At 38.4% G+C, this 11,357-nt stretch overlaps 1 non-coding gene across 1 annotated transcript; it reads left to right on the forward strand.

Annotated features, from left to right (window-relative positions):
• The first annotated feature begins 321 nt into the window (after positions 1 to 321).
• Positions 322 to 425, forward strand: LOC116271788. The gene has a single exon (XR_004180538.1). It is a non-coding gene; the product is annotated as a small nucleolar RNA U13 (small nucleolar RNA).
• The last annotated feature ends 10,932 nt before the right edge of the window (positions 426 to 11,357 follow it).

Here is an 11,357-nt window from a genome sequence, read left to right on the forward strand (position 1 = left end):
CGTGCTCCTGTAGTCCCAGCTACTCAGGAGGCTGAGGCAGAAGAATCGCTTGAATCCGGAAGGTGGAGGTTGCAGTGAGCCGAGATCATGCCACACTATACTCCAGCCTGGGTGACAGAGCAAGACTCCGTCTCAAAAAAAAGAAAGGTTGGTGTTAGTAATGTTGCCAAGTTATTAAGCTTCCTTCCTCACTAATAGAAACTAACACAAAGAAAGGATTACTTCCTCTTTGGGAAATCTGGTTAAAGCTGATGAGGCAATTTAATTAAAACAATACCACAAACTGAATCTTTGTTTACTGCTTGAAAAGCTACTTTCTAGAGCCTTTTGTAGTTCATAAGTGTGATGATTGGGTTTTCAGACTCGTGTATAAGATGTGCCTCCCTCATTCCTTGTTACAACATCAGCACATTACACATATGAATGGAAAAAAAAAAAAAAAAGATAGTTTCTGAATAGTTTCAGAAGTACATGTTAAGATTCACCTTAAGGCCAGGCGCGGTGGCTCAAGCCTGTAATCCCAGCACTTTGGGAGGCCGAGATGGGCGGATCACGAGGTCAGGAGATCAAGACCATCCTGGCTAACACGGTGAAACCCCGTCTCTACTAAAAAATACAAAAAACTAGCCGGGTGAGGTGGCGGGCGCCTGTAGTTCCAGCTACTTGGGAGGCTGAGGCAGGAGAATGGTGTGAACCCAGGAGGCGGAGCTTGCAGTGAGCCAAGATCCGGCCACTGCACTCCAGCCTGGGCGACAGAGCGAGACTCCGTTTCAAAAAAAATAAATAAATAAGATTCACCTTAAAGTAGTCATATAGGTCAAGAAATGAAACATACACAATATTTCCGAATCCCCTGCATGTGGCTTCCCCAATAATAATCCACGCCTCCCTCCAGAAGTCAGCAACTTCTAACTTTTTGATAATTTTGCCCTCACTTTTCTTTTTATTGCTATCAGTCATATAGTTTTTGTTTGCTTGCTTGTTTGTTTTTGAGATGGAGTTTTGCTCTTGTTGCCCAGGCTGGAGTGCAATGGTGCGATCTCGGCTCACTGCAACCTCTGCCTCCTGAGCTCAAATGATTCTCCTGCCTCAGCATCCTGAGTAGCTGGGATTACAGACATGCACCACCACGGCCAGCTAATTTTGTATTTTTAGTAGAGACGGGGTTTCTCCATGTTGGTCAGGCTGGTCTTGAACTCCTGACCTCAGGTGATCTGCCCACCTTGGCCTCCCAAAGTGCTGGGACTACAGGTGTGAGCCACTGTGCCCAGCATATAGTTTTCTTTTAGCTGTCTTTAAGATTACATATTTACATGTATGGAACAAGATACTATGTGTTCATTTGATTTTGCAAATTTTTATAATATCACATTGATGACAGTATTCTAGGTACTCATGTAGCTGTATTTCATTTTTTTCATTGCTGAATAGTATTCCATTATATGGATATACTGCACTTCATCGATCCACCTGCCTTATAAGTGGGAGCTAAATGATGAGAACACATTGAGGGGAACAACATACACTGGGGCCTATTGGAGGGTGGAGGGTAGGAGTAGGGAAAGGATCAGGAAACATAACTAATGAATACTAGGTTTAATACTTTGGTGATGAAGTAATCTGTACAACAAACCACCAGGACACAAGTTTACCTATGCAACAAACCTGCACATGTACCCCAAACTTAAAATAAAAGTTTTTTAACAAGTGTATTCAAGGGTTGAGATTTAACATAATTAATAGCTTTTACTGTCTCATCAAGCGCAATCTTAAATGAAGCTGGAATTTTTCTTAACAGTGAGTGTGAAGTGATAAAGAATACAACTTCTAGTACAATTTAGTGCTATTACCTTGCTTCCTGCTAAGGTACAGCCCTTTTATGTACCATTGCTTTTGCACCAGCAATGTAATGTCAACACAGAGAAAAAAGCAAATAACATCTGTGTATTACTAAAATAGTTTTGACCTTGAAAATGCCCCCTGAGAGAATCTTGGGATCTCCTAGTAGAACCCTTTCTCTAGAGGATGCATCTTAGAGGAATTTCTGTATGCATGTGTGTATGTCTGTGTATAGATGCTCCTTAACTTATGGTAGAGTTTCGTCCCAATAAGTCTGTCATAAATTGAAAATATAATAAGTCAAAAGTAATTTTCTACTTAATATTTTCCATTTATGATGGGATTATACTGAATGTGTACTCAGTATACTGAGTACTGAATGTGTATGGCTTTTGCACTATCATAAAGATGAAAAATTATAAGTTGAACCATCGTAAGTCAGGGATGTGAGTGTGTGTATATATCTCCTACTTCAGTAGATAATGCTAACAAAATTCCCCAAACAATTGCATGAATTTACACTCCCAAAAGTGTACAATATGAGAGTTACCATTGCCCCACATCCTTGCCAACCTTGGTACTTTCCATTTTTAGCAATCTGAAGAGTATGTAACGGTATCCACTATGATACTGATTGGTTTCTACCTCTAAAGAGGTCGAGGACCTTTTCTTATACAATTGGAGTTCATTGAATTTTCTTCTTGTAAAGTCACTTTGAAGTGATTGGCCAATTTTGCTATTGGATTGCCTGATTTTTTTTTTCTAATTGGATTTGTATTTTCCTTAGTTGATGAGAATTGTTATAGATAAAGATAGAATTTCATCAGACTCATTTCTGCCTTCACTGGGATAGTTATATTATGTTTTTTTTCTTGTATTTGTGCTGGTGATAAATACACTAAATGAGTTTCTAATATTAAACCACCCTTGCATTCCTGACATAAACACATCTTGGCTATGATACATTGCCATTTTTACATCTAGCTCTATTTAATTTGCAAACTTTGGCTTAATATTTGTGCCACTATATGCCTAATTAAGATTTGCCTATACTTTTATTTTTTTCATATTGTTGAGTTTGGGTATTAATTTTATAATTAGCCACAGAAAATGAGCAAGAGTTTGAATAGGAATAGAGTAATTTATTCCTAAAGTTTTGGTACAATTTGGTGGTATACCTGAAGTTTAGCCATCTTGACCTAAAGTCTGCTTTGTGGGATGATTTTTACTACTGATTCTTCTGAATAGTTTTAGAACTATTCAGGTTTTCTACTTGTTTTCTGAGGCTATTATACTAAATTACATATTTTTATTAATTTATTCATTAATCTAAATGTTAAAGTATGTGAAATTGTTCAAAATATTGTCTTATAGTCTCAATGTCTGCAACATCAGTGGTTATGTCCTTTATTTTATTTCTGACATTAGCTACGTATGCCTTCTCTCTTTTCTTTGTATTTAGACTCCCCAGAGGTTTATCAATTTTATTACTTTTTCACCAAACAAGTTAGGGCTTTGTTGATTCTACTGTATGCATTTTAAAACACGTATTATTTAGTATTTATTTTATTATTTTCTTATGTCTACTTTCTTGAGTTTTTTTAATCTCTTGAGAAGAAAGATCGAATTCAGTTTATCTTATTTCAATTCCAGTAATATGATTTTAAGCTATTCATATCTGTCTTAGTCCATTTAGTCTTGCTTAAAAAGAAATACCTGATGCTGGGCAATTTATACAGAAAAGAGGTTTATTTGGCTCACAGTTCTGCAGGCTGTATAAGAAACATGGAACCAGCGTCTGCTTCTGGTGAGGCCTCAGGCTGCTTCTACTCATGGCAGAAGGTAAAGGGAAGCCACCACATGCAGAGATCACATGAGAAGAGAGGAAGCAAGAGATAGAGACGTGGAGGTGCCAGGTTCTCTTTAACAACAGCTCTTGTAAGAACTAATAGAGCAAGAACTCACTCATTACTAGGAGGATAGCACTAAGCCATTCATGAAGCACCCACTCCCATAACCCAAACATCTCCCATTAGGATCCATCTCCAATACTGGGGATAAAATTTCAACTTAAGCTTTGGAGGGGTCAAATATCCAAATATCTCTCTAAATATTTTCTAATTTCCAACTTGACTGCTTATTTGACCCATGGACTACTTAGAAGTGACTTCTTAATTTTCAACCTTTCAAGAGTTCAATAATATTTTTGTTTCAGATCTCCATCTTAACAGCAAAGTGATCAGAAAATATACTTTTTGTGATATGAATCCCTTAACTGTGTTGAGATTTTCTTAATGGCTCAGTCTCTGATCAAGTTTTACAAATATTCTGTGTGTGCTTTAGTAATGCATGTTTCGTTGCTGCTATGAGTGTAGTGTTTTGTCTTTTGCTTAAGTCAATTTGTTAATGATGTTGTGTAGATTTTCTATATCCTCACTGACTTTTTCCACCTGTTTAATTTACTCATTAATGAAAGAGATATGTTAAAAATCTCCCACTATCATTATGAATTTGTACATTTTCTGTGGTTCTGACAACTTTGGATTTATATATTTTGAGGCTGCATTATTTAGTGTATCTGATTAGGTTTTTAAATATTCTGATGAAACTATTATCATTGTGATATGATCGTCATTACTGGTAAGTATTTTGCCTAAACACTTTGCCTAAATAAAGTTTATTTTAGCTGATGTCAATATGTCTACCCAGGTTTCTTTTGGTTAGAATTTGCTGCATTATATATCCATTTTCATCTTTTTTCTTTGACATTCCCATATCACTATGTTTTAGATGTGTCTCTTGTAAATAGTGTATGGTTGATTTTTTTGGCCCAGTCTAGCAAACTAATTTTAACTGAAGCCTTACATTACATTTAATGCAATTACTAATATATTTGAATTTAAATCTACTATTTTTGTACCTGCTTTGTGTTCTGCCTTTTTTTTCCCCCACCTTTTCAATTATTCCTTTTTTCTTCTTTCTGGCCTATGTTTGGACTGCTGGAGTAATCTTTATTCTTCTTAGTTCATTTCTTTTCCACCAGTTTAGAAGTTTTACACTCTATTGCTAGGTTTATTGGTTATTCTTTAAAAAATATAAAATACACAGTTAATAAAGTCTAAAGTGAGTGACCTTTTAAAGCTTCTCCAATATAAGATAGGACGTTAGAACCCTTTACTCAGTTTGCACATTCCAATATATTACTATTTTCTTATTTTACATGTGTCTTATATTTAAGCCTCCTACTCATTTTTATTGTTATGATTACTCAAATTATTACCAATGGTGAAATAACAGAGAGTGCAGGTGGAGGGCAAAGCATTGGGAGATTAAGTGGCACTCAGTCACCTTGGTGATAAAGGTTATTATGAAGACTGTGTTGCAGACAGGCTGCCTCTGACTAACTTGAAGACCAAACAAAAAGGAAAAGATAGCCGGACATGGTGGCTCATGCCTGTAATCCCAGCACTTTGGGAGGCCGAGGCGGGTGGATCACAAGGTCAGGAGTTCAAGACCAGCCTGAGCTACATGGTGAAACCCCGTCTCTGCTAAAAATACAAAATTTATCTGGGTGTGGTGGTGCATGCCTGTAATCCCAGCTACTTAGGAGACTGAAGCAGGAGAATTGCTTGCGAACTGGGAAGCAGAGGTTGCAAAGAGCTAAGATCGCACCACTGTACTCCAGCCTGGGCAACACAGTGAGACTCCTTCTCAAAAAAAAAAAAAAAAAAAAAAGATACATGAGTCCTTGCATGCCCAACTTAAGATATACGTTAGAAACATCAGAAAGCATCTATGGCTACCTTAAAAGAATCCCTTATCTTTTTTACCATGCCAGCTAAACGCACAACCCCTCCAGATTCCACACATTAAACAAGAAAATAATTTTAAGGCCAATAAAGTACAACTGTGGGCCTCATTACCCAGAAGCAGGTGACTTGATGTATTGATGAAATGACCTATTGAAGGCAAGTTATAGTGCCATCTGGAGGTAAATATTTGGTGAGGTTGGGTGAGATGCTATCGAACAGTATTTGCCTTAAACCAACAACAATATACAGTGCCATTTCTCCCAGAGCCAGAATACACAATGTGAAAACCAAGAAGTGGAGGTAGGACTGGTCCCTCTTCCTTATTCACCTAATCACACACTTATGCAATTTTTGCCTCCTACATTTGCAATCTTGGAGTGGGTGGGTTTGAGAGTCCTAGTGTTTCAAGGAGAAACACTTCCACTAAAGAACCCAGTTATGGTTTCAAGTGGAAGTAGAGACTGCCTCTTGGCCATTTTGGCCAAGTCATGATGCTAAATCATCAGGCAGAGAAGGAGGTACCTTTACTAAGCTAGTAGAGGTACCAATTGATCCAATTATTAGGAAAAAAATATGTTGCTGCTATATAGTGCAATCAAGGAGAATTAGGAGTGGAACCCAGACTGTTCAGTAGTGAGGTTCTTCATACTCTACGTCCAGAATAATGGTCAATGGATAATTGCAGCAATGCAATAAAGAGGAAGCATTAATGACTTAGATCCTTTGGGTCACCCCACCAGGTAAAAAATTCCAAGAAACCAAAGTGCTAGAAGAAGGTAAGAGAGACATAAAATGGTTATCAATTTAGGCTTTATGACCAGCTACAGCAGCAGGAACTGAAGCTATTATGTTTTATGGTAACTAATTGTTTCTTTCCCACCTCAATTTCACCCTGATATCTTACATGAAGAGCACTTTTCATGTCTGTTGTTATAATTTCAGTTTCAGAAGTATAGCAGGAATGACTTCCCTCTGCAGTGATAGGAGAACTAATCCTGGGTGTCTCTGAGTTAAGGATGTGAGCTTGTTCATCTAAACAAAAGAACATAATGGGTGATCAGTGGCAGCAGGAATGACCTGTGCCTCTCCAGATCCATCATTCACTCATCTCTGCTCATTTCTGTGCACTGGGAGGCTGACGTCTCAGGACCGCATCATTAGCTTCCCCTTGCCAGTGGGAGGCACTGCCAGAGATTGAAGGGTGGGAGGAAAGAAGTCAGGGTTTTTATTCCAGCTGTTCCCTCCCCCACAGTTCTGGCAGTGGCTGCATTCCCCTGTGCCACAAATGCTATAAAGTAGCCCATCTTCCAAGGCTACTGCCCTTGCCCCATCAGGTCTAGGTTGGTACCCATTTCCCACTGCTGCTTGTCCTTGGATGCTGCACCATCTCTTTTTGGACCTCTTAATCCTGCCTACATCTCTGTTTAGTCCCTTCATTAGCCTACGTTAATTAATTAATTAATTAATTAATTAATTTGAGACGGAGTCTTGCTCTGTCGCCCAGGCTGGAGAGCAGTGACGCGATCTTGGCTCACTGCAACCTCCATCTCCTGGGTTCAAGCAATTCTTCTGCCTCAGCCTCCTGAGCAGCTGGGACTATAGGCATAAGTCACCACTCCTGGCTACTTTTCATATTTTTAGTAGACACGGAGTTTCACCGTGTTGGCCAGGCTGGTCTGGAACTTCTGATTTTAGGTGATCCGCCTGCCTTGGCCTCCCAAAGTGCTAGGATGACAGACGTGAGCCACTGTGTCCGGCCAAGTCTATGTTTAATTAAGCTCTTGAATATGCCATCAGCTTCCTATTTGAATCCTGATGGATCTATCCATATATTTACCACCTGCTTCCTCCTCGTACCTCAGACCTTCCACCCGGGATCATTTTCATTCTATGATCAAAGTGCCTTCCGTGAAGGAGGGTTTCAGTTTGCTTTTACCATATGCCATAGCACCAGTTTGGTGCCACTTTTACTTTTGTTCCCCTCATCTCAGGAGACTGTTGAAAACTACAGCTCATTTTTATGATCAGAATAAGCCTATGCTCATCAGTCAATAGCAGGTTTGAATGCTCTGCTTCCTTTTTAGAGTTCTCACTTTCTAAATTTTATCTAGGAAATTCCTCACTAGATTGTCCTTCCATTATTTTATAAAGACTGTTTTGAGTATTTTATCCACCACTTTTAATTACTTTCAGCAGAGGAGTTGATCCATATAGCCTGGCCTGCCACTCTCAAAAATGAGAAAGTTCTGCCCTCTCTTACGTGTTTTTGTTTTCCCCTAAGATTTTTGCCTTTCTTTGCTATTTCACGTAGGTTCTTGGGAAGAATCTCCCCTTAAATCTTGGATGAGAAATATGACAATAGAGAAAGACAATTCACTTTCAAGATATCAAAATACTAATAATATAACAGAAAAACAAAAGAAGTATTAATATTAGCCATCTATTTTTACGTAGGGAATTATCTCAAAGCTAAGCATCTTAACACACGGTATCTTACGGTTTCTGTGGTCAGGAATCTGAGCACAGCTTAGCTGGGTCCTTGGCTTATGGTTTCTCACTAGGCTGAAATCAAGATGTTGACTCAGGGTCTTCGTCCTCCTCTGAAGGCTCTACTGGGGAATGACCCACTTCTAAGTTCATTCATTGGCTTTTGGCAACACGCAGTTCCTCATAGGGTATTGGAATGAGAGCCTCAGTTCCTTTCTAGCTGTTGGCAGGGGCTTCCCTCAGTTCCTTACCTCATGAGTCTCTCAAAAGTGGCAGCTCACAATATAGCCACTTACTTTATTAATAGATGAAAATCAGAGAGGCAATAGAGTTTGCTAGCAAGACAGAAGTCACACAGTTCTTTGTAATCTAATATTGGAAATGACATTCCATCACTTTTGCCCTATACCATTAGTTATAAGTAAGTCACTAAGTTCAGCCCATACTTTTGGGGAGGAGGCTACACAAAGACATGAGTATCAGGAAGTGGAGATCACTGGGCGATATTTTAGGAGGCTGACAATCCCACAAAAATAATTTCTGAATTTCCATCTGTATCTCAGCATTCAATAGCTATGTACCTATTTCAGCACATTGGCAGAAGCAAAACAATAGCAAAGTGTTTACAGCACGTATCATGCGTGAAATACTTCCACTCTCAAAGCACATTCATTTGGCTATTTCTTCAGTAGGTTCATCAAATAAACCACTTTCTTTCAAGCAACTCTCAGTTATCAGTACGTCCTGCTGGGTGGGTATTGTCATCTGCAGAGTACAGTGTCAACTTTTTGTTTAAGTATTGCTTTGAACATGGAAGAGCTGCTTTGTCATCCTGTTTACAAACCTCATAGGAATGCAATTCCAAGGTCTCTTGTATGTCATGAGTTTGATTTTGACTGAAGAATGATGAAAGTGTGGCCCAACCACATTTCTGCTTATGGACAGCAATTCTATTACCTGATACTGAGCTCTAATTATTCCCGGACACACAATTAAAGGTGTGAACAAATAATAATATACTTCTAATTTCTATTTCACTCATAGCCTTTGCCATTTTTGTTCTATTATCAACAACTGATTTTTTCATGACATACATTCCATAAATTATATGCACTATGTTGTTAACGACGTGTAAGACCAAGAAATATCTCCACCACCGAGTAGAAGTGTAGTGAAATTCATCATATATCAGGTAGAAAACATCTGATTGTTTCTCTATGTCCAAATGTTCAATGTATAAGATACAAAAGTAGTACATAAAATAATTTCGTGCACAGCTTAATATAACTTGGAACTTTTCAAAACATGTTTTCTAGAAAGAACTTTAAAGAATCATAGTTTTTGCAAATTTTGAAAATCCATCTTCTACTTCAAAAAATGGTTGACAGTGTTATGCAATCAATTTTACAGCTTTAAGATGTTAGCTTCACTAACTCAAAACTATAAAGAATCTTTTTAAAGTATGCTTATAAAATCTGTTGTTTTGAAGTTTGATTAGTGAGAACAAAATGTGTTTGGGGAATCTCATTTCCAACGCTTTTCTATTTTTTTTTTTTTTCATGCTCTTTGCACCCATTATGATGTCTGGATCAAAGATGATTTAGCACAGAAGTTGTTACACACGATTTTAGAGAGTTTCATTTCCACTTCAAGAAATTTAAGTAAGCAAAATTGTCGATCTTTTTGAAATTCATCTTCACAAATGTGAACAATTTTCAGATAACACTTTTTCTAAAAAGACACACAGCCTAAATGTAACTAACTAAAAAAATCAAATACAGTCATTAAAGATTATTTTCGTTAATAATATGAATGGTAGAATACCAAACAATTCTACAAGGGAGGCTGCCTATCCCAAAAATGATCTCTGGATTTCCATGGAATCTAATCTTTGCTGTTCTGACTCATGTTATTATTGATATTTTTATAATCATTTGCCAGTTCCAAGAGGAGACAATATTCTTTCTAATGGCATTTAACTAAAGCACCCTTAATCTTCATACCAACGCTCAGTCTATTTCCTGAGTTGTATAATTATGCGGAAGTTCTCAGTAATTGTTTTTGGACCTGAAAGGCATGGTGTAATGGATGGAGTGCCCCCAGGACTGAAGCACTGGCTGATCCCAGCTGCTGTGAGGGTTGATTGCTGACAGCTGGCAGTCCAGTCTTCCCTGGTAAGGACTGCCTTCAGAGCAAGGGAGCTGCCTCACCCAAAGTCACAGCCCCTTCCTGGGTCAGCTCACATCCAAGGACTGCTCTATTAAATCAGCATTGTTTATGCTGGAGGCCATGAGCCTGTTTATGCTGGAGGCCATGAGCCTGAGGTTTTCTCCATACTTTGAGTTCCTACCTCATAAACAGCAACCTAACTCAGTAAGTAAACAAACCGAAATGTAACTTAGTAGTATACTTTTTGTAACAAATAGCAAGGTTTCAGCCCATCACAAACAGCCTAGCTTCAACCAATCACAGGCAGCTAACTGATCATATTCATGCCCAAATAAGGCAAATGCCTAGCTGTAGCCAATCAGATGATTTCTCTACTTTGCTTCTGTGTCCAGCTTATACAAACTCACTGCTCTTTTGGTTCTGAGTGTTGCCCTACTCATGAATTGTTCTCTACTCAAATAAACTGTGTTTGATTTGTCTGAAGGTTTTATTTCAATAGGTCAGTGAGTGGTATAAAGGCCCAGTCCCCTTTCCCCAGTTCAGGACATCTCTTTGGAGCCATCTAGCTGCAAAGTTTCCTGTAGGATTGGCTGGGGCTTCTGTTATGACTGCATAGTAGTTCACCTTCTCCCATCGCCTAATCCTACTTCCTTCACTCCCCTACAAGGGTGAATCCTGAGAGCAGGAAATTAATAGGGGTGCTCTCAGGATTCACACTTGTGGGGGAGTTCTAACCTCTGTTTCAGAGTCAGTTTCCTGAAGAATCATCTGTACCTTATAGGCTTTCACAATCACCATTATTTATTTCAGCCTCTTACTCCTGTAATCATATAATTACACACACGTATACTTTAATAAAAATTTAACTTTGAACACACACAAGATTTTCACTCCAAGCTACATTAGAATGCTTAAATTTGAAAATGACTATTAAGATTTTTAACGTTAGGAACATGATTTGTTCATATTTCCAATGTTATTGCACTAGTTAGATAGGCTGGTAACCCAATCCATCACGTATTCATCATGACTACACAAGTTCAGGGATGC

The sequence above is a fragment of the Papio anubis genome, chromosome 20 (genome assembly GCF_008728515.1).
Source record: "Papio anubis isolate 15944 chromosome 20, Panubis1.0, whole genome shotgun sequence".
Taxonomy (NCBI): domain Eukaryota; kingdom Metazoa; phylum Chordata; class Mammalia; order Primates; family Cercopithecidae; genus Papio; species Papio anubis.